The sequence below is a fragment of the Delphinapterus leucas genome, chromosome 20 (genome assembly GCF_059928025.1).
Source record: "Delphinapterus leucas isolate spDelLeu-1000000601 "Yukka" chromosome 20, BTC_Dleu_Yukka2, whole genome shotgun sequence".
In the NCBI taxonomy this organism is placed as follows: Eukaryota; Metazoa; Chordata; class Mammalia; order Artiodactyla; family Monodontidae; genus Delphinapterus; species Delphinapterus leucas.
This window is the reverse complement of record NC_143148.1, coordinates 5,575,231-5,599,966: the sequence shown is the minus strand read 5'-3', so window position 1 is coordinate 5,599,966 and position 24,736 is coordinate 5,575,231. Positions and strand designations below refer to the sequence as shown.

Sequence of the window (24,736 nt, the reverse complement as noted above, 5' to 3'; positions counted from 1 at the left end):
CTGTGCCCCCTGCAGTGGAAGTGCAGAGTCTTAACCACTGGACCGCCAGGGAAGTCCCTCAAGCCCCAGTTTAGTGGTGTGGCCTAGCATGAGTGATTCCATTTTGGCCTGTGGTTTTCTTTTTAACAGTAGTAATGTTCCCTGTTTCATTTGATGTTAGTTATTTGTGTTTCTCCTATTTTCCTTCTTTTTAAAAAAAAAAAAATTATTTATTTATTTGGCTGCGCCGGGTCTTAGCTGCGGCACACGGGATCTTCCTTATGGCATGCAGGATCTTTTAGTTGCAGCAGGAAGGCTCTTAGTTGCAGCGTGCATGTGGGATCTAGTTCCCTGACCAGGGATGGAACCCGGACCCCCTGCCTTGGGAGTCTGGAGTCTTAACCACCAGACCACCAAGGAAGTCCCTCTCCTATTTTCTTTGGTAGTTTTGATAGTGGGTTTCCAGTTTTATTTTTTTCAATTAACCCGATCATCTTTGGGACTGTAAATATTCATGCGAAGGGAGTAACCGGAGCAAGCAGCTCATTGCACAAGGAAGGCAACATTTCCAATACTCTGTTAGATGTAACTAGGTGAAGGCAAGAGCAACGAAATACAAAGCACTGCATGTCCGTTCTCAGGAGAAGAGCTGGATTCAAGAAAAGGGTCCTTTGTCATTCCTGCCCCCACAGACCAGCGCCCTCACTACATCTGCCCAGCAGAGCTGCACATTGGCTGTGGACCCGAGACTACTGGGTACCTCTTTTCTTTTTTTCTTCTAAATGAGAGTGTTTATTGAGATTTTATTTCTCTGTTCCACCATAATGTGTTATGAGTGAGGAGAGCTCCACATGGGGCTCTGAATTCAGAGGAGTCTCATGAGATTATTATGAAATTCTCATTTGTGATTGAACTCATGTCTAGGTAGAAATGTTTTTTTCTTTCCTCTGGGACCGGGGTAAATATATTTTGTGTGAACAAAGGACAGACAAATTATTTCTGATAGAAGCTGTACTAACATATATTGTAATATTATTTCCAATCATTTATCACCATCCTGTGAGATCATACATGTCTGCCCTTTGATATCAAACTTGGCCACTTGACTTAGGCAACCAACCCTTCCTTCCTTTTGAGAGGACTGCACTTCCCTGCCCATTTTATGCAAGATTGGCTTTGTGAGTTCCTGGTGTGAGTAGAATGGTATGTTTCAACTTTAAATGGAAGCTTTCAAAACCTTTGTTTGCTTTTTTGAACCTTCTCTTCCTGCTGCAAGAATGGTAGATCCCAGATACACTGGAATTTTACCCTGAATCCCAGAATCAAGTTAGAGAAACTAGCAAGAGGTGAATAATGATAGATATCATATGAGCAAGAAATAAATGTTTGTTGTTATAAGCCAGTAAGAATTCAGGGATATTTGTTACCACAGGGAAACTTGTAGAAAGCTGACTGGTACACTTTCAATGACCTTTTTTTTTTCCTTACCCACCTTAACCACCCAAGGTTTAGGTTACAGATGGGAGTTCATTATTCCCAGTAATTGTTCCACCTTTGAAATCTTGATTTCAAGATCCCCTTCCTAAATATTACCCTCATTCCTTCCATCATATATTCACTGTTTGCATTAGTGTATCCATTTAATTTTAATTCATCTAGAAATATATTACCTTTCATTGTCTAACTACCCTTAATGGATTGTGTGTTCTCAGTTTTCACATGTTTAACTGGTTTATCATATCAGATACTTGTAACAACCTCAAGAAACTTGCCCTCTTTCACTGTGATGCCTTCGCCTACCTAAACAAGCCTCAGAACTGGATGACCTCAGTTAAGACTTAAGTCCCCTTACAAGCAGGAAGTTCACACTGAGGGCCAAAAAGCCCAAGCAAACAAAAAAAAACAAACAAAAGAGCCCTTAGGCTTTTAGGTGTTTTGTTAAATTGCTATCCCTTCTCCAAGGGTGCTCTTTTTAATTTCTCCGGCTATAGTAGCAAATTATAAATTTGATACATTCTGTTTTCATTTTTATTCAATTCAGAATACATTCTAATTTCCTTTCTGATTTCTTCTCTGTCACAGGGTTGGTCACAAGTCAGTCATTATATTTCAAATATTTGATTTTCCAGATATTTTTGTTAATGATTTCTGTTTTAATTCCATTGTGGTCATAGAGATATTTTGTATAGGATTCTTTTAAAGTTTATCCAGACTTGTTTCATGGGCCAGGATGTGGTTTGTCTTGGTAAAGTACTATGTGCACTTTGAAAGATTGCTTAAAATTCTCGTTAGCTGGATTGTTCTTATAGGGGGAAAACTCAGTTCCCTTCCCCCTGTGCAGAGAAAGATCCAGTCCATCCCACCGTGTGCTTTTCTCTGTGTTTCCTTTATGCTCACACTATTACGACCTTCACTCTGAACACTTCGCTTCTCACACTTTTGGTCACCAAACGTGGAAGTTCTTCCCCACAACAAGCAATTCTCTGCAACACCAACTGGGTGTTTTTCACTTAAACTCAATTCTGACACTATCTACCTGGAGAGAGCATCACATCCCACAGATTAGGGCTCAGCCCACAACACTGCCCCAGCCCCCGCCCGACACACTTCAGACCCCAGTCACAGGTCCAGGTCATCATCACCTTTGCTTCAGACCAAGTAGCTATAGATGGTGGATTCCAACAAGCCCCTCCTGGGATCAGTTAATTTGCTAGAGCTGCTCACAAAACGCAGGGAAACACATTCGCCAGTTTACTAAAGGGTATGGTAAAGGATACAGTTGAAGAGACACATAAGGTGAGATCTGGGAGGTACCCCAGCTTAGGTGCTTTTGTCTTCATGGCGTTGGGGTGCATCACCCTCCCCATGTGGATGTGTTCGCCAGTCTGCAGCTCTCTGAACCTCCTACTGTCGGGAATTTATGGAGGCTTCCTCGTGTAGGTATAATGAATTTTTAGGGGTAGGGCTGAAAATTCCAAGCTCTAATCATTGCTTGGTCTTCCTGCTGACCAAGCTCCCCTTATAGGATGGAGCCGCCCAGAGTCACCTCAATAGAACAAAAGATGTTCCTGGTGCTCTTATCACTTAGAGAATCACAAGGTTTTAGGAGCTCTGTGCCAGGAACCAGGGCCACAGATCAATATATATATTTTCTGTTATCTCACAGTTCTATAAATCTCCATTTCATTGATTAACGGTATTGTTAGAATCTTCCAGGAACTTACCGATTTTCTGTCTGTTCTTCTACTGTTATTGACAGAGGAAGCATGGAAATCGCTGACCGTAAGTGTGGGTTTATTTATTTCTCCTTGCAATCTTGTCAAGTTTTTTCCGAGGGTTTTGAAGTTCTGCTGCTGGATGCATAGTTTTTATGATTGTCGTGTCATTCTGATGAACTTAATCCCTTTATGATTATGAACTAGATTTCATTATCCCCGGTCTTATTAGTTGCTCCTCAATCTACTTTGATCTTACAATAGCCACTCTATTTTGAAGAGTGTTGATATGGTTTATCTTTTTTCCATGCTTTTACTTTGTGTCCTTTAATTTTCAGAGTGCATTTCTTGTGGGAAACATAATGTCATCTCTCTTTTAAAAATCTAGTTGACAATGTCTGCCTTTCAGTTGGGGTCTTTAGGCCATTTGGTTTGAAAGAGATAATTATATAGTTAGATTTAAATTATTATCATGCTGTTGGTTTTATATTGTCTGCTTTGTATTTTCCACTATTTCCCCTCTTTTTCTGTCTTCTGTAAAATAACTGAATTTTTTTATGGGTTTGTTTAAACTCCTTTTTCGGTTCATCACTGTTAGCTGTAACTATAAGTGTTTGCTCTAGGGGTTTTACTGTACAGCTTACCACAGTCTATATTCAAGGACTTCAGCGCTACTTTCTATAGGGCATCCGACCCTTACACACATATTCTTCCATTTCTCCACTCCTGCCCTTTGTGTGATCATCATCATAGATTTTACTTTGACATATGCTATAAACCCAAACTAGATGGTTAAGTTTTTTAAGCAATTATATTTCAAAGAAACTTAAAAATAAGAAAGGTATGGCTTATGTATTTACTCGTGTAGTTACTGTCTCTGGTGCCCTTCATTCCTTTGTGTAGGTCATGGCTCAGCAACCTACAGAACAGGAGCCAAATACAACCTGCCGTCTGTTTTTAAATGCCGCATCAATGTAATTAGAACACACTTATGTTGAGGTACTATGGACCTAATAAGGGCAGAGTAGAATAGTTGTAACAGAATCAGTCTGGCTTACAAAGAATAAAATATTTGCTATCTGCCCCTTTACAAAAATGTTTGCTGACTTCTCATGGAGCGTCACATTTTGATTTCGTATCTCAGTTACTATAAAATTTGGGACATAATGCATACGGAAAAGTCAATCTGGTACTCAGGTATTAGGCAGTGGTGACACAGGAATTACTCTTTTTTTAAAAAAAGTTATTTTATTGAAGTATAGTTGATTTGTAATGTTAATTTCTGCTGTACAGCAGAGTGATTCAGTTATACATATATATATTCTTTTTCATATTCTTTTCCATTATGATTTATCACAGGGTATTGAATATAGTTCCCTGTGCTACACAGTAGGACCTTGTTGTTTATCCAATCTATATATAATAGTTTGCATCTACTAACCTCCCGCAACTACAAGTCTGTTCTCTATGTCTGTGAGTCTGTTTCTGTTTTGTAGATAAGTTCGTTTGTGTCATATTTTATATTCCACATATAAGTGATAGCATATGGTATTTGTCTTTCTGACTTAGTACGGTGATCGCTAGGTCGATCCATGTTGTTGCGACACAGGATTGCTCTTACTTGGAAAAGTAAAACTGGAATAATTGGCAGTCAGTAGGTCTTGTACTCATTCAGGGGAAATACAAGTGATATGAGATTATGTTGCAATTTGATTCGAAAGTACAGTGTCTTATTATACGTTAAAATATTTTGATGACATTGACACTGAAGGAACAACTGAGGCTTAAAAGCGTCCACTTACTTTACTTGTCATGCATTCATAAGTGGAACTAGCAACATACCCCTACATAGCTACAGGGGTCGGTACAGGAAAAGTGTGTATATAACTAGTCCTGGGATCAAGTCTCTCAGGCAATTTTGACAAATGATATTAACTATCTTTCCATTAATTCATTATACTGCCCCATCCCCATGTCTTCTCGGCAATACTGAGGATGCTATAAAGAAACATGTCTGTGTGTCCTTCAAACAGGTAATCATGATTTTGGATCCATTACTTATATCTTAAGCTCTCTAGGGAATTATATCATTTTTAAAACAAAGACTCAACATGCAGAAGTATACACAGCCTATTTATATAGGGTGGCTTTTTAAGTCCTGAAAAATAAAAAAATTCTAACTACAAGAAGTCCCAAATTTTAAATGTCTCCAATAGAAAATTAATATCACACCTCACCAAGCCACACAATAATTATGGCTATTCCTCAATCATTGTAAATATGTTCCCATCCTGGCAATTTTCTCCTGTTTCCTTCACCGAATTGCCCTTCCCCATTTGTATTTGTATGACACACTCAGGGCCACTGCAGTGACCAATGAGCTTGATCCTTGTAGAACTGGAATGGCACGGCAACATTTTTGTCCTTACCGGTGTTAGTATGAAATAGCCCATTCAAAGGGTTCTGTGTTTCACATAGTTTGTAATCCCTACACAGACAGATCCAGCTCTTGTTTCCTTAAACTGCTTAAATTAACTCTAATTGCAGGAGTGTTCCTAGGTCCAAACACCACCCCACATCAAGCCCCCGCCGAGACTGCAGTTCCCAGACCAACATAAGTATCCCACACTACTTTAAGCTTTTACCTTAAAACTGTTACAAACTGTTAAACCAAGAAGGAAGCAATGGTGCAACACAAGACCCTCAAGCATTTCTAAACCCAGACAGGATCAAACGGAGGAACGTGCAGCGCCCGCCCCGCCCTCTCACGCTCCCGGCGCTGGCTTGGGCCCACGCCCCGCCCCTCCCCGTGGCGCTCGGCTCAGGCCCCGCCCCCAGCCGCTGCTGGCGTCTCTACTCCACGGGCGCGCAGTTTGCTGCAGATCCCGAAGCGGAGAACTCGGAGCTGACGTCGCGGTGGGGAGTGTGAGTTAACCGTTCTTTGCTAGTTAAACCTGCGCCTGGTGGTCCCCTGTCCGTATCCGAGGTCTGGGGTCGCTACGGACCTTGAAATATCCGCTCCCCCGCCCCAAGTTAATTCAGTTGTGGCCGTGAGAGGCCTGGGGTCTGATTTCCCTTTGGTGTAAAATCCAGAGGTGATACATATAATGCACGAAATACGTAGTAACTTATAGAAAAAAGAAGTCATTTTAATACCGAGATGGTACTTAATTTTGTAAGTGTCCCGTAACAAACGTTCAGGAAATAATTTAAGTAGAATTTCAGCTTTGGGTGGTGATAGTGGAGCTTCTCCCTTGAGTCTTAGGTCTATTAGTCTCCTTTTCTGGCTTACAAGACCAGGGTAATATACTACAAAGACTCTTCATTTTAGGAGATTATTTTCAATGATGCTAGTTACTGGTCTTAGAGCTAGAATTTAAAAGAAACAAAATGGATGCTTGTTCGATAATAACGGGTCCTCTAGGGTTTGTCCTCCAATTCATGTGTCCATAGGTCTGCTACTAGTACTCAAAATAGGCATTGGCTGAGGGGTTGGAATGTTGTGCTTCGTTGTTTCAATGTATGGAGTACTGGGTAAATGCTAGGGTAAAGACGGAAAGAATTAGAGCTAGTACTCCTATAAGTTTATTGGGAATTGATCGTAGAATTGCGTACGCGAATAAGAAGGATCATTCTGGCTTGATATGTGGTGCTGTATTAAGGGGATTTGCTGCGGTGTAGTTGTCTGGGTCTCCTGGCAGGTCAGATGAGAATACTACTAAGATTAGAATCAGTGATAAGACACCTAGGATGTCTTTGTATAGTAGGGGTGAAATGGGATTTTGTCTATGTCATATGAGATTCTTGTGGGGTTATTAGAGCCCATTTCTGGAAGGAATAAGTGAACAGTTGCTAGTGCTGTAATGAGGAGGGTAAAATGGAAGGCAAAGAATTGTGTTAGAGTTGCTGTGTCTACTGAAAAACCGCCTCAGATTCATTCCACAAGGCTTGTGCCGATATAGGGAATTGCTGAGAGAAGACTGGTAGTAACTGTCGCTCCTCAGAACGCTGTTTGTCCTCAAGGTAAGACATAGCCTATGAATGCTGTGGCTATACCTGTAAATAGTAAAATGATTCCAGTATTTCATATTTCAGAAAAGATATAGGATCTGTAGTATAAGCCTCGTCCTACATGAATGAATTGGCAAATAAAAAACATGGAAGCTGCATTTGCATGTAGGTATCAGATGATTCTAGTTTACATCTTGGCAGATATGTTACTCATAAAAATGCAGTTACTGTATCTGATGTATAATGTATTGCTAGGAATAAGCCTGTCAAGATGCGTAGAACTAAACAGATGCCTAAGAGAGAACCAAAGGTCCATCCTGATGAGATGCTTGATGCAGCTGGATGATCAATGACTGCATTGTTGATAACTTTTATTAGTGGGTGTGATTTTCAGATGTTGGTCATTAGTGTTCTTATAGTTGAAATACAACGATGATTTTTCATGTCATTGGCCGTGGTTAGATTCCATGTAAGAATAATGGCAACATACATTGTATTTAAGTACTATTTTTATAATTAGTTTTGTGGGTTTTTCTTCTAAACCTTCACCTGTTTATGGTGGACTTGGGTTGACTGTGGGTGGTGGTGTTGGTTGTGGAATTGTGTTGAATTTTGGTGGTTTGCTTTTGGGTTTAATGGTGTTTTTAATTTCTTTAGGGGAAATGTTAGTAGTATTTGGTTATACAACAGCTGTGGCTACTGAGCAGTATCCTGAAATTTGAGTTTCAAATAAAACTGTTTTAGGTATATCTTTTTGGAATTAATGATAGAATTTACAATAGAAAGTTGATGAAGTGATAGAATTTTCTGTGCTTTAAAGGACAAGGAAGTAGAGATTTTATTTGTTCAGTGGACTGGGGGACTGAGTGATTTATGATTCAGGCGACTCTGGAGTTTTTAGTGAGGAGGCTATAGATATTGTGGCGTTGTATAGTTATGGTAGTTGATTCAAGGTAATTGTTACTGGTTGGTCATTGCTTACAGATACTATAGAGGTTACTCATGGTAATTAAATACTGTTATGCTTAGGGTAAGGATAATGAGGAATGAAAGGAAGTATAGTTTGATTAGGCCTTTTTGGTCTGATACAAGTGTAGAAAATTTTATTTGAATAAGATAATTGGGTTTTGGTAAGATATTTTCTAGTCGAATTAAATCCAGTAGGGAAGATGCTGATTTTTGGCTTGCTGAAAGTGGTGTATAATGGGAAAATACCCTAAAAGTTTTGAGATTTTGAAGAAGTTTGAGGGATAATTAAGTTTTAAATTTTATGCAGCAAGGTTGATTTCAGGTGCTAGAATAAAGCCTAGGACGGTTACCGCAAGGGCAGTTGGTTTCAAGCAAGGAGGCACAGTTATTTGTGGGATTGTTGTTGGGGGAATGTTGTTGGAGATAAGAAATCCGGAGAAACTGCTTCCAGCTAGTAGACGTGTGATAGAGTTGATTAGGAGCGGGTTGTCTTCATTAAGTAAAATTAATTGGACAAGCACGGTTGCCCTCAGAGTGGGAGGAAAATAACGTGAGTGCTACCGACAGCTGTGGAGGATGTGGCGATGGGGGTTATTAAGAGGGCTCAGGTGTTGGTATACAGCATGTTAGCGGATTCGATAATAAGATCTTTAGAATAGAAACCTGTGAGGAGTGGTATCCTGTTAACGTGAGACTTCCAATAACGAGGGCTGTTGTGGTGAAGGGCATTGCGTTACATAGGCCTCCTACTTTTCGAATGTCTTATCTATCATTTAGACTGTGAATAATCGATCCAGAGCATGTGAATAGTATATCCTTGAAACAGGCGTGTGTGCAAATATGGAGAAATGCTGGATGAGGCTGGTTAATGCCGATTGTTACTATTATAAGGCCTAGTTGACTCGAAGTGGAGAAAGCAACAATTGAGCACATATTGCTGTAAATAATGCGGTGATAGCTCCTACACATAATGTTATTGTTTGGATAAATGTATTCTTTTCTATTAAAGGGTAAAAGCGGATAAGTAGGAAGATGCCTGCTACAACTGTTGTGCTCGAGTGGAGTAGGGCTGAGATGGCAGTAGGACCCTCTATTGCTGAGGGAAGTCATGGGTGGAGGCCAATTTGGGCGGGTTTTCCAGTTGCGGCTAATACAAGTCCTGTCGGGTAGATTTGGGTGATTTAGGTTCAGTATAAAGATTTGTTGAATAGAGATCATGCTGTTGATACAATGAATCCAGTGTCTCCAGTGCGTTGTATAAAATTGTTTGAAGAGCGGCCGTATTTGCGTCTGCTCTGTCACGGCATCACCCAATAAGTAGAAAAGACATAATTCTGACTCCTTCCCATCCAGTGAAAAGTTGGAGAAGACTGTCAGTGGGAACACGAATTAGTATTGTGGGAACTCCCTGGCAGTCCAGGGGTTAGGACTCCGCGCTTTCACTGCCGAGGGCCTGGGTTGCATCCCTGGTCGGGGAAAAGAATTTAGTATTGGGATAAGAAACAGGAGTAAATATTTTAAAAATTGATTAATATTAGGATCTGAGTGTATGTATCATATTGAGAATTCCATACTAGATCATGTGACAAATTAGTGCCGCCAGCACAAACATTGAGAAATAATCCTGTGAAGCTAAGTGATAATAAGGTTCGGATTGTGATTCACTGTCAGTTTGAGATACTTCTTGTTCTGTAAGAATAAGTATTGTTGGAATTAGGCTGGTGATAAAAGCATATGAGATAGTGGTTTTCACATGGGGTGGATGTACATTACTTCTGTAAATGTTGGAGTTTGTTGTTGTAATCGGCATTGTTAGTATGAATAGTGTGACTAAAGGTGAGCAAGTTATTATTTTTACTTGGAGTTGCAGCAGTTTTTCGGTTCCCAAGACCAGTGGATAACTACTGTCCTTTAGAAGCTTGAAAAAGCCATCCTAACAGGTATGGACACGTGAATTAGCAGTCCTTGCATACTTTTTTGGTAAATAAGATTTAGTCTTCTGTTACTGGATTCACAGTCTACTGGTTGGTTCTTTTTTAAAATATACTTACAGTATAAGGTCCTAAAATGATTTGGGGATTTAATGATAGGAGTAAGAGAGGTAACGGGTGGGGAGTTACGATGTGTAAAACGATGGCTTAATATTATTGATACGTATTTGCGTGTATTTGCCTCCTTCAGCTTTTCGGTCTCCGGTCCACGTAGACATCGCCTTTAGGGTCGTTTTCCTGCATAAAACCCTTTACGACCTCCCCCGTCCCCCCCCCCATGTAACGTCCCCTTCCACAAGGTGGACTCGCGCCCCCCAGCCTGGCCCTCTCGGCCCCTTGAGAGCAGCGCCGGTCGCCCCGCTCCTGGAGAGCCCACGTCCTCTCCCTGGTCCTGGGGTTCTGGAGAGCCCGCCCCTCTCCTGAGACGCCCCCCTTCCCTCCCAGCCCCTCTGTCCTCGCGTCTCCTCAGGCCGGTCCTTCTGCTCCGCAGGCCTCCCCTTCCTAGTCAGCCCTTCCCCTCACCCCGTGTAGGGAGAGGTGACCTGGGCCAGCCTTGTGACACCCAGTGTTCTTCTGTCTGAAATTCCACCCCGCTGGAGAATGTGCAATCAGCGGAAAAGTAATCAATAGGCAATCTAAGAAAGAAGTGAAAAACTTATTTTTGCCCATCTGAGGATTATAACCCCGGAGACAGCCCCTTAGAGAGCTGTGAGAACTGTGCTGAAGAGGGAAGGGGGAAGGCTGGTGCAGAGCTGATGCTGGGAAGGGGTACAGGCAGTCAGGCACGCATCTTGGAAGAAGGTAACTGCTGTTCTTGAGGAACACATAGCTTAGTTAATGGTTTTAGTGCTTTGCTAATAACTATGGTAAGATGTAAGAACTCAGGTTCATAAAAATTTTTCCTGCAAACGCTTGACTATCTGAAGGCCGGTTCTGCCAGTTTTCCCAGTGCCTCATCCTGCTCTCTGCCCGGAATTCCTGTCAGGGTGGCTGCAGGTCAGTGACCGCGGTGGCTAATGTCTTGGATCTTGTAGAACTGGATGATGGGCAACATTCTTTTACAATCTGTTCCCTTTCGGTCTTAATTTCATCCAACATTTGGGAGGCATTTTGTGACCAATTTGTCCCACAGTACTAGGAATGCTCGTTCCCAGGTCCAGTGAGCAACCTTGTCTTCTAAGTGTTCACCAACCCATTGCTATCTGGGCCTTTCAGGAGTAGGGTCTTGGTTTTTTTTCTTTTTTTTGGCTGCGTGGCATGTGGGATCTTAGTTCCCCAACCAGGGATCGAACACACGCCCCCTGCATTGGGAGCTCGGAGTCTTAACCCCTGGACCGCCAGGGAAGTCCCAGCAATGCTCCTTTTTAAATGGTAGCTTCCAATTAATTTGCAGGGCTTTAGACCCTTGTTGGGTGTTGCTCAAGAGAAAAGCAGACCCGTTATCACTTTGAAGGGTGTTAGGCAGAGTCCACATCAGGGGATGACTTCCTTGAGGGCTTTAACCACTTCAGAGGCTTTTTCTCTGTCTGGGTGGGATAGGCCTCCACCCATCCTGAGCAGATAACCTGAAATTTCCTGTGGCTCGAGGCATTCTGATGCTGCAGAAATGTGTCTCAGGGGGCTCCCAGGAGCTCTGGTTCTCAGCGCAGAAAGAATGCAGTGAGAGGCAAAGTGATAGATAAGGACGTTGGTGAGGCTTCCGGGGCCGGTGAGAGGGTGCCGCCCTGGGAACTTAGCTACAGTTCTATATAATCAAGGGAAAACTCCTCCACGTCCAGAGGGGCAGTTTTCTTGTCCCTACGTGGTCAAGCCGGGACTGTCGTGGAGCAACGGAAATGAGCAAAAAGGTGGTAACATATACTATGTTAAGTCATCTCAGCTTTCAGCATAATGTCACCTTTTCCTTATATTTTGTTTTTAGTGTGTGCAGGAGTGTGTCCTAGGGGTCATCAACTTACTGAGCTCACTGGGCAGAATGTGGGTCTCAGGCCACCATTGTTTTATTGTTTGGGGGCGTGTCTCAGGCTTCTGTTGCATGGTTTTATTGCTAAGCAAGCCTGCTCTCTTTTTTGGTTTTTTTTTGCGGTATGCGGGACTCTCACTGCTGTGGCCTCTCCCGTTGCGGAGCACAGGCTCCGGACGCGCAGGCTCAGCGGCCATGGCTCACAGGCCCAGCCGCTCCGCGGCATGTGGGATCTTCCCGGACTGGGGCACGAACTCGCGTCCCCTGCATTGGCAGGCGGACTCTCAACCACTGTGCCACCAGGGAAGCCCTCTGTTGAGTCTTTTATCTCAGTTATAGATTTAATCTTGTTTCTTGTTAATATCATTTGATGGTAAGGGTGGCTTCCTTGTCCCTCGAGAGACAGGGTGGCCCCTAATTTAGTGAGTCCCTTGCACTAAAGAGAGGGGACAGTCAGGCACAAACGGAAAGCAATGTAGAAACGACCGGCCGTTGCTGTTGCACAAAAGGGGTTCCTGGAAAGTGTGCCCCCGTCTCTTTCCCGACACTCCCATTACATATTTCTTATACTTGTTAAGGCTTCTAATCCTTTTGGTTAAGACTGAAAGGGTTGCACCGATTCTATCATGGCCCACCACTTAGTGACCACCCAAGGCTCGACACTAGTTATGTACATGGTATCTGTAGGCAGAGCCACTTTCAGCCTCGAGCCCCCTCAGTGTTCTGATTGTGAAACCATCAAAGGCCCCCGTCACTCTCTGGCGTCTGGGGCATTCCCTCCTCCAATGCCCTGGCTGTAAAGGGTGCGTGTCACAGCCCTTCCTCCAGTGTCCCTTTGGTCCACACAGGGCACACTGGTCCTGTTTGGGTACCCATGGGCCTTGTGGTCCACCACAGCCAGATTGGCCCAGAAAGGCCGGCCTCCCCTTCGGGGGGCTCTGAGTGGACAAAGCCACTACCATCATTTGGGCCTTTTGTATATATTTCTCTGGGTGTGTTCAGCCTTTTCGGCCGTATCCCTATTACTGAAAACTGAATAAGCCAATTGGAGCAAATCACTCATAGGGGTCTGAGGGCCAGCAGTTGCCTTTTGAATCTTGCGCCTGATGTCTGGGGCAGACTGGGCTGTGAAATGTATAGCCAAAAGGCCTGTGCCTTGGGGGAGGACGGATCCACATTTATATACTTTTAAAAATCTTCTATTAACTTTTCGTGAAATATGATCAGATTTTCATCTGACCCCTGTTGGACTTCTTTCACTTGTTCATAATTGACAGGTTTCACTGTACATTGTTTCATAGCCTCTGTTGAACAATCACATGGTCTCATCCGTCCCTATCAGTGGAATTTACCTGAGAAGGCATCGTGCATCTGCCTCGGGGACAGCGTCGTTCCCCACCCGGTGTAGTGACTGGCCCTGCTGGGCTGTGGCTGGCTGCCAGGGTTATACGCTGTTTCTCCTCTGGGGTGCAGCACGGGAGAGTAAACTCTGCAAATCCCCCCAAGTGACATCAGAAGATCTCATTAACCGGGTAAACTCCTTCGTGCAAAGTTCAGGGTCCTCAGAAAAACTTCCCAGTTGATCTTCTGCCAGACTTAGATCAGACATTGAGCAAGGCACACGGACTTCTATGTTTCCTCGATTTCTGTCAGCAACTTCCTCTCAGAGGCAGAACGGTAGGGGCAGTTGGCTGGTGACTTATGCCACTGCGGGTGCTCGCTGGTCCAAGACTGGGCCCCTTGGGGTACAGAGAAGGAGCTCCTGAATTTGGCCTCTCCCTCCTCACCCTTGGGTGCGCTTTCCCCTGGGATAAGGGCCTCATTTGGAGCAGGGGCTCCTGCCTGTGAGATAGCCCTTATTGGAGCAGCCACTTCCATGGCTATAGCACCTTCCACCGGAGCAATAGTTAGCTATCCAAAAGTTTCCTTCCTTTGTCAAAATCCACCGTGCAATTTAATCAAGATTTGTACTTACTACTTTAGATGTATCCCTTCCAAAGTAGTCTCCCAGCCTGGTGTTAATGGCCAAAGGAATAGTACAGAAGGTGTCCCCAATGGTGTTAACAGTGGGAACTGGTCTGACTGTAAATTGGAAATAAAGGGTCAGCACCTGTAAGGGGCGTAGGGAGGGGATGACCGACATCAGGGCACTCCTCCGTTGGGCACTTCTAGTAATTCGGGGGAAAGTACCTTAAGTCTTGAAGTTGATTCCCTTCAGTTTCCTTGTGCATGACGTGCTTAAGAATACCTGTTAAGAGGCCTTTTATCTAGGACGGACACAGTCCTTTAAATGATGCTTTTTCTAGTATGTATAATCCCCTGGTTATAGATTATGGGCATCTAATCTTCATCCAAAGATAGATTACGTGATCATCTTCAGAAACAAGCTTAGAATATCTTAACTCAATTAAGCTTTAGAATAATATAGCAACAAAGAGCTATTTGAAAAGTGAGTTTTAATAAAGACAGTAGATACTGACCTCAGTTAGCAAAACTGAAATTTAATATCTGTTAAAACATAATTTTTTCTTTTCTAAATAACCCTCAGTTTTACCAAATATAGCCAAATTAAGATTAATTTGTAAAATAAGTCTGGTTAATTAATAACATAGGCTTGTATTATAATTTGTCCAGTAAAGTGGTTGCCTTGATCACTAAAATTTATAGAAACTATACCCAAGTGAAAAACACGTTTTTATTTTATTTTTTTGCGGTACGCGGGCCTCACACTGTTGTGGTCTCTCCCGTTGCGGAGCATAGGCTCCGGACGCGCAGGCTCAGCGGCCATGGCTCACGGGCCCAGCCGCTCCGCGGCATGTGGGATTGGACCGGGGCACGAACTCGTGTCCCCTGCATCGGCAGGTGGACTCCCAACCCCTGCGCCACCAGGGAAGCCCAAAACACGTTTTTAAACCATTCTTTTTTCCACTGTGAGGGTATCAGCCTTGTAGCCAAGAAAGGGTTTAAACCATTAAATAAAAAATGGGGTTTGCCAGGGATCCAGGAGAAGCCAAGTGGCTGTCTTGGATTTTCCATAGCCCTGACTGTTCAATTTGCAGCTGTTATTTACCCATTTAAGTTCGCTCATTTAGGAGCAGACAGTGGCCATGCTACAAGTACAAGTCTGACAATGAGGGGTTAATGTTCTTGCTGACAGATTTTACAACAAAAATAGTATGAACTTAGTGACTTTCAGCAAACCCAGGTACAATAAAAATACTGTGCTTCATGTTGATGACTCTAAAGACATGTCTATATTAATTAACAAACTTTAATAACAACAAACTTTAATACCAAATATTAATTTAATATTAAATATTTCTCAGGTCATGTGAACCTGAAATCCATTTAGCTTAGTTTCTCTTGTATTCAGAAATGTTTAATTTGTAAGCACTTATTTTTTTAAGCCAATTAAATTGAGCTCATTTACAAATTAACCTTAGCAATACTATCTAAAGACAAGACCACATAAGACACACATATATCCAGACAGACAGAGATCTCATAGTTTCATTTTAAAACTTGTTCATAAGACAGGCATTGCAAAACAAAACTTATCAGCTTATAAATAACAGTTGGAATAGTTAAGTTTACAGACTTGAGTACAACAGGGACAGACCCAGAATGTATGTGTCCTTCCGGGTCCCTAAACATGCACAGCATCTTTCTGTGGCAAGCCATGCTGACTGCCAGCATTCCTCTGGTTCTGTGTCTCTAAACATCCATATCATTGTTCCTCTGGTCTGTATCTAGATCTCTCATCAGAGTCCTAAAGCATTCGGGGTTGACCAGCCGCCTAAAAGGGGCACACATTGGGGGAGTGCCCTCCCCAGTCCTCCTGGCATCCACAGCCCCTCTAGGACCCGACCCCCCTCCTCCTTATCTTACCACTGCCCCTTTGTGGTCGCCAGCTGAAACCACTGAAATGTGTCTTGGGGGGCTCTGAGGAGCTCGTTCTTCAGGGAGAGGCAAAGTGATCTATTAGACTAGCATGCTTGTGAGGCTTGCGGGTGGGCGAGAAGGTGCCGCCCCCAGAACTTAGTGGGCTCCTGTTTTATAATCAAAGGAGAAGTGGGGAGGGGGAGAGGACCACCTCCTTCCTCATTCTTGAGTAGACGTCAAGCTTCCATCCTCAGCTCTGCCTCCACATCAGGTGGGGGATTTTTCTTGTCCCTACATGGCCAAACTGGGACTGTCATGGAGCAACGGAAGTGAGGAAAAAAGGTGGTAACATATACTAAAATATGATAAACCATCTCAGGTTTCAGCATGTCACCTTCTCCTTATATACTTGTTTTTAGTGTGCGCAGAGGAGCATGTCTAGGGGTCAACTTACTGAGCTCACTGGGCAGATGTGGGTCTCAGGCCACCCTTGTTTTATTGTTCGGGGGCGTGTCTCAGGCTTCTGTTGCTTGGTTTTGTGGTTAAGCAAACCTGCTCATTTGAGTGATCATTAACTTACAGGGGTCTCCCATGCTTTTTTCTTTACTTGCACTCCCCTAGTGGGATTAACTATTCAACCGCCTACTTTGTCCCTTTACTCTGTCCCTATCAACTTGAGTAAAGTCTATTTGCCAGTCCTTGGTGGCTCGCGGAGTCCTCTGTGTTGGGTCCCCATCTGGGGAGATCTGACAGCAGTATTTGGGTTATTTTTAGCACAAATCATGCAATTTTCAGTGACTCCCTGGATGGCCCTCTGTAGGTCAGGCCCCATTATATACTTTTGAATCGCACTGTAAGGCGGCATCTCTCCCGTGGTGGGTACTGTTACGAATGTGCTGCAGCAGTGTCCGCGAGAGCCTCAGAAATCAAGTCAGTTCCATGTGCACTACATTTCTAGCCAGGCGAGGTGTGATCAAGAGTGAATTCCCTCTCTTCGGCCCTCTCCTCGTCCTTTTCTGAATATTCCGGCTGGTATTTTGACAAGTCAGTCTGCGGGAGAAGTGACCCTATGATGGCTTGGTAATCGCCTGCCTTTGCTATTTTCTTTGCAGCTTGGTCAGCTAACCGGTTGCCTTTTGTTATATGAGTCTCACCCTTCTGGTGGCCTGGGCGGTGCATTACGGCCACTTGTGAGGGCTTGTGGACTGCTTCTAACAGGGACAAGATTTCAGAAGCATGTTTTATGTCTTTATTGTTTGAAGTGAGGAGCCCCCTTTCTTTCCAGATGGCGCCGTGAGCATGCCCCACGGAGAATGCATAGCGAGAGTCAGTCCTTTCAAGGGTTAACCACCACATACCCAGCACGTCACCTACTGTGAACAGGTCCGTCCGTGCCTGCCTCAGCCAGGAGCTGTCTGTTCGGCCTGGTCTGCCGGAGCACACCAGCCCCACGACGCGCAGGCAGCTGTGCTCTGGGGATTGTGCAGCCGCAGTCGGGAGCGATGGTGGCTGGCTTTAGGGCTGAAGTGACCTGAGATGTTACATTGGGATTGTCTAAGAGAATGGCCTGGTACTTTCCCATTCTCCCAGAAGTCAGCCAGTAGCCCCCCTTTTTGTTCCAGTAAAGAAAGGACATGGTGAGAGACATACACAGTGGTGGGTTGCCCAGGGTAAACTGCTCAGCTTCCGGAAGTCTGTTGCAAGGAGCTGCTACAGCTCAAAGGCACAGTGGCCATCCCTTAACCATGTGTTCTAGTTGTCTTGAGAATTAGGCACCAGGTCGAAGGACATTCCCCAGAATTTGAATTAACACCCCAAGATTTGTCTCTCATGGCCATATAATCTTAAAGGTTTCTTTCAGTCCGGCTGTCCCAAAGCCGGAGCTGAGACTAACTTTGTTTTTATTGTTTCAAAGGCTGTTTGGCACTCTTTAGTCCAAGTAAGGGGCTCAAAATCATGTCCTTAAAGCCTTATAGAGGGCCTTTACTCTGAGCCTATAGTTCAGAATCCAGATCCGATAGAATCCTGCCATTCCCAGAAACGCCCTGTTATCTGCAACTCTTGGGTGTTCCCAAGCCTGCAACTGCCCGCTTTCTATCAAGCAAAAGACCCCACTGCCCTTGGGAAAGGATAAAAAACCCAGCTACGTGACTTGTTGCTTACATCCTTGAGCCTTTTTCTGGGAGACCTTACATCCACAGTTGGCCAAATAGCTCAGGGTTCTGATGGTATTTTGTAGACACTTATCATTCGTAGGGCTCGCTATGAGCAAATGGTCCACATTTTGGAGGAAGAGTCCTTCATCCAATATTAAGTCTCTAAGGTCCCCAGCCAACATTTCCCCAAACAAGGTAGGGGAATCCTTAAATCTTGAGGAAGGACCGTCCACCAATACTGTTGGACTACCTGTCTTTCTGGGTCCTGCCATTCAAAAGCAAACAGCTGCTGTGATTCTTCTGCAATAGGAATGCAGAAAAAAAGCATCCTTCACGTCCAAAACAGAACCAGCTGTTTCCTCCTGGAATAGCTGTGAGCAGAGCGTATGGATTGTATACCACAGGGTGCAAATCCTGGATTTTTTCATTAGTAGCCCTCAAGTCTGGGACAAAGAGATGCTCTGTTGAGTTTGGCTGTTTGACTAGGAGGATAGGGGTTTTATATGGGGACCTGCAAGGTTTAACCTGATTAAACCAACTTTTTGAGAACTGGCTAAATTCCCTTTTGGGCCCCTTGGCTCAGAGGGTATTGTTTTCGATCAGGTGTCCCAGAGCATCCCTTTTTTTTTGCCACGCTGTGCGGCTTGCAGGATCGGGATCTTAGTTCCCTGACCAGAAATCGAACCCGGGCTACCGCGATGAAAGCACCGAGTCCTAACCAGTGGACCACCAGGGAATTCCCTCCAGAGTCCCTTTTTAACATGATTTGTATTGGCCAGTATTGGCCATGCATTTTTGGCCTTCCCTGGGGTGCCACTGACCCACACTTCTGCCTTAGCTTTTCATAGACCTGGAGCGGGGGGAATGGGGGTGGAGTGGGTGAGAGCTCAGTCTCCTTTTCTGGGGTGTCCATGAGCGCCATCTTTAGGCTTACAGTGTGCTCCTGTGGGACCCTGATGTCAAGCTGTTCTGGCGAAAAAGTTGCCTGAGTGCTTAATTTACAGAAGAGGGACTGATCAGACACACCGACATATAAAAGAAACTGCGTTTCAGGGTGAGGTCCCCTAATTAGCATTCTAGAGGTTATAGGAAAGAAAGATTTTGTCCTTCTCCAGAAACTCCTGTGACTGGGATGGATTGAGATGTTTTCTGTGCCACCGTGCTGTTTACCACGGAGTATGTTGCACCGGTATCTATCAGAAAGTCAGCTTGTCCCCCACTGTCAAAGTTACCCGGGGCTCCTGTGGGGAAATTGGAATTGGACACCTCAAGTCCAAGGGAGCCCCTGGGCCACTTTATTCATCTCAGAGCGTTGCGCTCTCTCTACCATAGGAGAGGCTCCCGTCTTTCTTTTGTTGTTTTCCTTCTTACTCCTTAGCTGAGTGCAGTCTTTTCCAGTGCCCTTCCTCCTTACAGTAAGCATACTGTTCCCTCCCCAATGGGGCTCACCTCTCTCCAGGCTACTCGCCTTCTGGGAATCCAGTGCTAGCACCAGATAAGTGGCGTTAAGAAGTCTTGTAAAGAGCTCCTTTCGTTGTTCCCTGTTGGTGAACACTTGAAAAACAACATCTACCAGTTGAGAAGGGTTCATTCCAAATGCACCATCTAGCTTTGTAATTTTCTTCTTATATCTGGGGTGCTTTGCCCAATGAAGGTAATATTTACCATTCCCGTATTTTGGGGGGCCTCAGGGTCTGCATCAGTGTAGTGCTATAAGCTTGATAAATTCTTTCTAGAAACTCAGATGGGTCCTCATTGGGTTTTGGTGTATCTCTTGAATTTTGTTGAAGCTCTTTTGCTTAGCTACTCCCTTTCGAAGACCCGCTGAGATACATTTCCTATAATGCTCTAGGTGCGGCATATCTCCATTATTAGGTTCCCAGTAGGCTCAGCAGTAGGAACTGCCTGATTTGCTTCTGGAGTTCCACCTGGTCCGCTAGATGGAGCTAGTGCACTTCCTCTCTAGTCTTGTCACTGAGCATCCTCCTTTCATCCCCAGTAAACATCATATTCATAAAAGTGTGAATGTCCGCCCACGAGGGATGGTGAGTGGCAAAGATAGAAGTGAAAAGTTCAGTCATGTGGAGGTATGTAGGTTATGGTTTTTCCAGTTAAATAAATCAAATTGAGAATGGATGGTGCATCCATAGAAACCCAGCTGACTGGCCATCTGCATTAAGGCCTCCTCCTCCAGGATTTCAGTGCAAGGGAAATTTCCTGCCCCAGAAGTGGCTCCTGGTCACATGGGATGCCCTCTTGGGGTGATACAAACTAGGGCCCTGTGCCCCAGAGGTTAACACAGAAACTTCTAATTGATCCCCATAAGTAGGGGAAACAGGAGGTGGTGAAAGGAGTGAATATGTTGGTGGCATGGGGGCAGTCGGAACCACCACTGGTGCAGCCTGCTTGGCCAGTGTTTTGAAATAACATGTTCTCAGTCTCATTTCTCCCTCTCCCTCTTGTAGAACAGATTTTCCCCTGGTTTTCCTTTCATACCACTGTACCATAAGGCAGCAGCTGTCTCACTTCTTTTCCTCATGATGAAATAGCGTAAATGCTTCTACATATGGAATCTCATCATTTTTACCTGCTCAATTCTAATTGCAAGATTGTATAAGTGAGCCATTCAGGGCACATTGCTCTCCTGATCCTAACATGTACTGGAGCCACACACTATACAATAGAATATCATCTCTTTTTAGTCACAGGCCCATAACTATACTTTGCCCATTCATTTAAGATACGCCCCAAAGGGCTTTCCTTAGGGACAGATATATTTATAAGTTCAAGAGCAACAAAACACAAAAGGCACAAACAAATTCCATCGTGAATGAATGCAAAACAAAAGCAAAACAAACAGGTTCACAGAGTTGCAACAAAAATTCCCCTCTGCAACAGGGTACCCCAGTCAAATGCAAAACAACTTGGCTGTTCCCTTACAGGAAAAGCCGAAATTGGGAGGGTGGTATGTTCCCAGTTGTACACATCAGACATACCTACTGTCTGGAGCCCGTCGATTCCATCTGTATGGAGCTCCCAGATGTCGATTCCTTGCTCCCACTGCCAAGCGCTGGGGCATCTGGTGCCGCTTCAGGGAATTTTAAAGGGAAGATCCTCAGGACAAGCGGTCCCAGCAGCTGTTAGGGCCTTACCCGAAAATCCCCAACCGGGGCTGACCACAAGCAGCAAGGCTCCTGGCCGGCTTCGCCAAAATTGATAGAGAGTCCAAGGTCGTTCTGCTTGCTGCACGACAGGCCAGTAAATTGAGAGGCGAGTTGCTGGGGCAAGGCAGAGCGACTTTTTATTTGGGAAAGAAGAGGGCGGACCAGTGTCTCCACGAGCCATCTTCCCCCAGTCAGATTTCGGGCTCTTTTTAAACAGAGGAGGGGTGCTGCGTGGTTGGTTGTTGCAGGCTTGGTGACTGCGCCGGCAAAGGGGGCGAGTGGGCAAATGGGAGCTGGACTGCGGCCCGAGGAGACTGTGGCCACAGGGCCACTGCCACACTGCACCGGCGACGTCCCGCATGCGCCCTGCCCCTAATACAACAGTAGCCAAAGGCCTCTGCATGGTGTCTTACCAGTCTGTTGTGGTCCAGGAAATGGTTCTCTCTTGTTGCTTCTTCCCATATGTAGAGTTACGCTATTAAAATCATTGGTCTTATAAGACTATATATTTGGTCACTTGTTTCAAGTCGCCTAGTCATCATTTTTACCGGAGGCTCAGTCACACACTTGGTAATGCAAGAAACAATCCTGTAAAACAGGCAGAACGCAAGTAGTACAGTAAATTAATACGGTCCTAAGTAAGTACTTAAAAGAGCTTCTGTTAGGTGCGGCCCAGTACCTCCCCAGGACTGGTGTTATCTTTAAGGTAAATGATATATTGTTATTGTACATAAAGTTCACTGAAGATGTCTAGATATACGGGGTGAGTGCTGAGTCATTACTGATGAAGGAGAAGGAATTTAATTTAAATTCAAATTTTTCCTGTCTTGCCTTAAACTGTGAGTTTTTATTTCATCACTGTTTTCCCAAGAAGCAGGCATCTTACTCCATCCCACATCCTCTGACTCTGTGGGCAGCGGGGATCAGAAGACACAGAGAGGGACTGAGAGAGCAATAGAAAACTGAGGGGAAAAGAAGAGTGGGCAAGGTCAGAGGGCAGTGTAGAGGATGGGTGAGCGTCTTGCAAAGAGATGGTAAGAATGAAAGAGAAAAAGCAGTGAAAGTAGATGAGTAAAATAGAGTGTATAGAAAATTGGGATCTCCAGGGAGATGAAGGTGAAGGGATTAAGGCAAAATACGAGAGGAGCCCTTGATCAGTGGTAACAGCATCGATGGTCAACCGTGGTGAGGCATTTCCCATGGAGAGTCGGGGGAGGGGATAAAAGAGCTGAACCCGTGTCCTACAGAGCAACTTGATGCTGGGAGAGGAAAAGAAGAGGAGAAACGAGGAGAGCAGAGGAAGAGAGAGAGCAGGAAGGAAGCACAGCCACCAGGGGGCGCCAGAGAGTGGGGAGGGAGAATAACAGGGACAGAGAGAGAGAAGAGATGGGGGAAGAAAGAGGCAGAAATACACAGAGATGTAGGGTCATCAGAAAGGTCGGGGAGAAAGAGCATCAATAGGGGCACAAGTTGCAGAGTGGGGCAGGACAGGAGTGAGAAAATAGGAGGGGAGAAACAGCAGGAGACTAGAGGGGAGCAAAAAGACAGAGACAGAAAGCAACAGGGAGACCGATAAGCAGAATGAAATGGAAACGCAGAGTACTGCTGGTGCAGACCTGGAGATGGTCACACTGTAATAGAGCCCAGCAGTGCGCAGCCCTTAGCACAGGGCCCTTGGCGCACGCTCTTCCCCCCCCCGTTACCAGGCAACGGTTACCAGGAGACCACTGAAGGGATGGCTGGAGTGGCCTTAGAGCTCCCGTTCAGCCATTGGTCGGCGCCACAGTGAAACCTTCCCTCAAGGGACCAGCTATTAATGAGTGACATTTAATGGACCCATTCAGCCAAATGTCCGCGGAGTGGCGGTCGTCAGGCAGAGAGGGAAGTAAGAGAGGGATCCCGGCCTTCTCCCCTCCCCTTCTCCTTGGGCCAGCAGGTGAGCTGGGAGGCCAAGGGAACGGGGTGTCTCTTGCGGGGATCCATTAGGCTGCCCTAATGGCCGCAGCAGTCTGCACGGGGACCTGGCCCTGAGGGAGCTGCCAACTGAGATCTGCTTCTTCAGCCAGGCCTGGGCACTGGTGGGAGGACCCAAACCTGGTTCTGGACGAGTGCTCCGGGGCAGGGTAACTGGCCCCCCTGCAGGGACCCCTTTCTGTTAGCCAGGCCTGGACCTCGGAGGGTGAAAGTTGTGTCTTGGCACCTTCCCCTTCCTTGTCAGGACAGAGAGTAACATTTGTTTGGTGGAGGTTTACAGGAACATCTTTACCTGACCACGACCTGACCTCAAGTACAAAGGATCTGCCACCAAGAGGTCTGTAACCACACCCCCCTCACCGTTCCTATAAGAGGGCTTCTTTGCTGGAAGCTTTCAGGGAGTTTGGGGTTTTTAAGGCATGAGCCACCCATCTCCTTGCATGGCCCTGCAGCAAACCTTTCTGTTCCAAACTCCAACATTTTGGTATTGTTTGGCCTCGCTGTGCTAGACGTCTAGCACACGGACTTGCATTTTGGTAACAGTACTAAGTGGAGTAAATCAGACACAGACACATATATGTGGAATCTAAAAAAATGGTACAAATGAATTTATTGACAAAGCAGAACTAGACTCACAGACACTGAAAACAAACTTATGGTTCCCAAAGGTGGAAGGGAGGGGGAGAGATTAATTAGGAGTTTGGGATTTGCAAATACACACTACTACATATAGAATATTAAACAACTACTACATATAGAATAATTAAACAACAAGGATCTACTGTATAGCACAGGGAACTATATTCAGTATCTTTAATAACCTATAATGGAAAATAATCTGAAAAAGTGGTTAACAATCTGCCTGCCAATGCAGGGGACACGGGTTCGAGCCCTGGTCTGGGAAGATCCCACATGCTCCGGAGCAGCTAGGCCTGTGCGCCACAACTACTGAGCCTGCGCTCTAGAGCCCCCATGCTCCGCAACAAGCAATGAGAAGCCCATGCACTGCAACGAAGACCCAATGCAGCCATAAATAAATAAATTATATATATATATATATATATATATACTTCAGTTAAAAAAGGGATAAGCTACACTATTTGATCTTCAAAGATTTGTCATGCACTGAACAAAAAAAAAGTGTAGGAACTTACTTGTTGGTCTCTGTGTGGGAGTTTTCTGTCCTGAGTCCCTCCTGGGACGGTGGGTAGCAGAGGACCGTCTGTTCCACATGCTGAGGGCTTCCCTGTGTGTGTGGTGGTGACTCAGGAAGGGGGTGTGTTGATTGCAAGCATTAAACAGCCTGTTTTCCACTTTCAGGATCGACCTCTAAAGACTCTTGTCTGAGGAAGAAGCCCGGAAAAGGAGGGAGAGGAAAGAAAAGGAGTCAGAAATGGCTCTTTCTCGGGTAAAGTCATATTCTCAGTTGATT

General features: G+C 44.9%; 1 protein-coding gene and 1 long non-coding RNA gene across 5 annotated transcripts in view; one reads left to right on the top strand and one right to left on the bottom strand.

Moving 5' to 3' along the window:
* LOC111181080 (uncharacterized) overlaps positions 1-24,736 on the top strand; it is a 69,989-nt gene that overhangs the window by 38,421 nt on the left and 6,832 nt on the right. Inside the window, exon 7 of the mRNA XM_089902170.1 lies at positions 621-24,712. The gene's annotated coding sequence lies outside the window, so the exon portion shown is untranslated. The remainder of the gene's footprint in view (positions 1-620; positions 24,713-24,736) is intronic.
* LOC111181087 (uncharacterized) overlaps positions 12,502-24,736 on the bottom strand; it is a 24,378-nt gene continuing 12,143 nt past the window's right edge. For 3 of the 4 annotated variants that reach the window (XR_016390851.1, XR_016390850.1, XR_016390849.1), the window contains 2 exons: positions 24,459-24,647; positions 20,843-21,918 (listed from right to left, as the gene is read on the bottom strand). This is a non-coding gene — a long non-coding RNA (uncharacterized LOC111181087). Of the gene's footprint in view, positions 17,542-20,842; positions 21,919-24,458; positions 24,648-24,736 lie in introns of those variants that run through there. The other variant, XR_016390852.1, reaches the window with a different exon arrangement.